The following is a 4,249-nucleotide window of genomic DNA, read 5'->3' on the forward strand; positions in this document are numbered from 1 at the left end:
ACCTGGATCGAGCCAACAGACTCCACTGTTTGTGTTAGGCACTGTTGGAAGTGCTTAAGAGAGAGGATAAGGGAGAGGGAGAGGGGGAAGGGGGTGCGGGGGAGAGAAATGGGGAAGGGGAGGGGATGGCCATGGGCTTGAGGATAACTCGCCCCTCCTTACCTGGATGGATGTCGGAGACTCTGTTCTCCTTTCCGTCGGCAAACTTAGAAGGGAATTCGACATATATTGCTTGCTGGGTGCCAATTTGCCAGGCAAAGCGCAGAAGCGAGTAGCAATAGGAGGCGTCTTTCTGGGCGTCCCTTTTCCAATCCCCGTCTAGATCTGGCGAGTTGTCTCCTGCTAAGTCTTCGCACCACTGGGCGGCGTGGGAGCGATAAGGAATTAATCAGGGCTAGAAGCAACGTTTCAAAGAGTTTGCTTCCGGACCTTTCCATCGAAACAAACATGCCTGCCTATTATTATTATTATTATTATTATTATTATTATTATTATTATTATTATTATTATCGTTTAATTCTGTTACGGAAAGAGCAACAACAAAATAAAATAAAATAATCAGCAACAACAAAGCTGTCGCTATCCCAGCCGCTGCAAGCCTATGAGTCTTTACTTGCAAGTAAGTGGCAGAGGATTTAATGGAATCTAATTCTGAGTAAACACTGACAGGATCGGGCTGCATGTTGAATTCTGCGCGCTCGGGGTCAAATCTTCCGATGAAGCCTTTTATGGGGAAGGAAGTTCAGTTGAAATCTCCCCACATCTACTGCCCAGTACAGTAAAAGCGATACGTTGTAAGCGATATGTTGGTTTCAAGTTATTGTTCCACGCAGGCTTATTTGATAAAATGGCTTATCTTGAAGTTGTTTAAAAATGCCCCAAAGAGGCAACTAGTTTTGTCGGAACTGAGGGTGGGAACGACGTCTCTTTGAAGATGCTGATCCTGAGTTTCATTCAGCGCTTTACAACAGCAACGCGTGAAACCTAATGGGGCTGGTCCCTGCTGCGAGGCGCTTGCAATCGAACCGCACGATCCGGCCAGCTAGGCGCGTTGAAATTGCTGTGGATTCCAATAGGAAACAGCTAAGTACGTCCTTATGCAGTGGCGTAGCGTGGGGGGTGCAGGGGGGGCCGGCCGCACCGGGCGCAACATCTGGGGTTAGGGCAAATCCACGGGTTAGGGGGCGCAAATCCACGGGTTAGGGGGCGCAAATCCACGGGTTAGGGGGCGCAAATTACTTGCCTTGCCCCGGGTGCTGACAACCCACGCTACGCCACTGTCCTTATGCAATCAGACTTAAATGAAAAGTGCTTTTAACTTTGGCTAGAAGGTGCCCTAAATTCCCACTGGGAAGGGACAGCAATAGGGGAATAGTAAGGGATGGATAAGTCATAGCATTCATTGATCGTTGATATTTCAACACATTGGCTTCCATTTAGGAGTACAAAAAGCATTTACGCAGGCCGCTTAAATCCAAATACTGTACTTTGGTTTCAGTTTGGGAGGAGGTCGGGATTTTCATTTATTCAGATCCTTGTTTCAGACTTGACGTTCAGAATCCAGGATGTGATATTTCCTCATTTTGATTTTAAAGCCACTCCAGGGACAATCGCATTGTTGCAGAACCACCCAGAAAAATAACTGCCTTGAACAGATTAGGCGAAGGAGGGACTCCATCAATGGAAATAAATCTCGCTGGGTTTGCTAATTTCAGCTGCCTTCTCAAAGCCTTTGCATTTGTCCAAATATCAGAGCAATAGCATGTTTACCTGGAGGCAATTCCCTCCGAGTTCCATGGGGCTGAGAAATATGGGTTGTATTCAGCTAAGTTTTACGCATTTAATGGACCGTAGTCCTGCCTATTAGTTTCAATAAGTCTGACATGAATATGACTAACGCTGGGCACAACCCTGGATTAAACAGAGTGGAACCCTTGAAATTAGTGAACAGGACTAAATTAGGTAGATTAGTTGCAATCTAGCCAAAGTTCAAAGCACTTTTCATTTCTGCTTGATTGCATTGTGGCGTACTTAGCTCCTCTTGGAATCAGTGGCAATGTCAACGCGCTTCGCTAGCCGGATTGTGCCCTTCGACTGCAGGATGCTACTCGCGGTGTTCTTGTAATGCGTTTTAGAAACCTATGTTTATGCAGATCTAAATTTAAATATCTAAATATTTAAATATGCAGTATACCGCCCTTCATAACATCCCAGAGCAGTTTACAACACAAATTTTAAACCAGCAAATTACCCCGCGCAAGAATAACTGGTAAATCTAACACAAACAAAAACGTGTGTTTTAAAAACGTGTATAAGAGGTGGAAACAGCTCAAAAAGGTCATCTCCTGGTCACTCCCCTAAGTCCTACTCTGGTGACTTATTAGTATATGCACGTTTATCGGAGGAAGTAACCCCATGTTGAACCGAGTGGAATTTACTTCTGAGTAAACATACATTGCCAGCGCTACCAGAGCTTCCCAAATACAGTAAGGAATGAATCAAACTAATACGTTGCAGATGTCCCGGTTATAATATTAAACACTCTATTACTGCATTTATAATATCAGTCTATTGTAATCATAAATATTTTTATTGGTGTAAGTAAAATACACACTGGTATTATTAATACGTCACGATTTTAGAATGACATCCTGAGCAAGGGGATCTCCATGTGCGTGGATTTTTATTTTATTTTTAAAAACTAAAAAAGTGCTATTTTGGCTGCAATCTTATTTCCACTTACATGGAAGTAACCTTCATTTACTAACATCATATTATTATTATTATTATTATTATTATTATTATTATTATTATTATTCCCTGTCCACTCTCGGCGGCTCCCAGCAGAACCATTAGCCCTATACAGAGGATTGCACTTTTTTAAAAAAAATGGGGAGGAAGCTTATGCTACTACAATTCCACATACTTCCAAACGGGAAGTAGTTGTGCATTGATTTAGTCCAGGCACCCCCAAACTCGTCCCTCCAGCTGTTTTGGGACTACAGTTCCCATCATCCCTGACCACTGGTCCTGATAGGTAGGGATGATGGGAGTTGTAGTTCCAAAACAGCTGGAGGGCCGAGTTTGGGGGTGCCTCATTTAGCAGTACTTAATCATTGTGTACACAGTCCATTCATTCTTCAGGAAAGTGAAGTAATGTGCATTTGTCATTTACATATTGTGCATATCTTAATGCACAGTATGCTTTGAGGAGGTTCCTAGCCTGCTACATATATTCTTTCACACAAATTAGTCAGTTATTTTTTAACAAACAAACAAACAAACAAACAAACAAACACTACACCACTGCAAAGATAACTCTATTTACAATCTCTCTCCTCTCCCTCCCTATCCCCACCCTCAGATCTGGGACAGTCACAAGCTAGGAAGGGCAACATTAAAAGGTGGTGAACAATCACTATTTCTTTTACCATATGATGTGGGTAAGATGAGCACCACTTTTGTCCCCCAGATGCCTTGGTCCAGCATTGTCTAGACCAGGGGACTGCTCCTCACCACCACACCGCATGACTTTTAGTGAAGAAGGCTTGTTGGTCTCTAAGATGTGCTACTCGTTGGAATATTGCCTATGGTTAAGAGAGTAATGGGGAAATTAAATTTTAAATCAATGAGATTTTCGCCAGAGATGTGAAAAAATGCTTTTCACTGCAAACCTCTGCTTGTTTGCTCAGAAGTAAGCCTTGCTGTATAAAATGCAGCTTAGGAAGTGTATTTTGTATCCTTATTATCCACCAGGGTTTTTTTTGGGGGGGGGGCATAATTCATCACCACAGTCCTAACCAAGATGGATTACTTCTGTATTGGGAGTAAGGCTTCTCCTAAACCTGAATGTTGCACTTTAGCTAGTGTGCAGGACACTCAGCTCTTTCTTCCACACTCAATTATACATGGTGTGAAGAGAGCAGATAGAGAAGATATTTTCTCCCTCTGTCATAATAACCCAATGAAGTTGGAAGATTCAAAACAGGCAAAAGAATGCACCTTTTCACGCGGTGCATCGTTAAACTGTATTTCGTTCCTATAAAATGTAGTCATGGCCAGCAATCTGGATGGCTTTAAAAGAGGATTAGACACATTTCTGCTTCCAGGGGCTGCTAGTCACTATGGCTGCGTGTTGCTTCCACTGCTGCAGGAAAGGCTAGTTGCTGGTATCACAGGTGCGGGGAGTGTTGTTGCACTTTGGTTCTGCTTGCAGGTTTCCCATGGGTTTGTTAGTAGCCCAGATGGG

The sequence above is a fragment of the Podarcis erhardii genome (assembly GCF_964252035.2).
Source record: "Podarcis erhardii genome assembly, chromosome: Z".
NCBI lineage: Eukaryota > Metazoa > Chordata > Lepidosauria > Squamata > Lacertidae > Podarcis > Podarcis erhardii.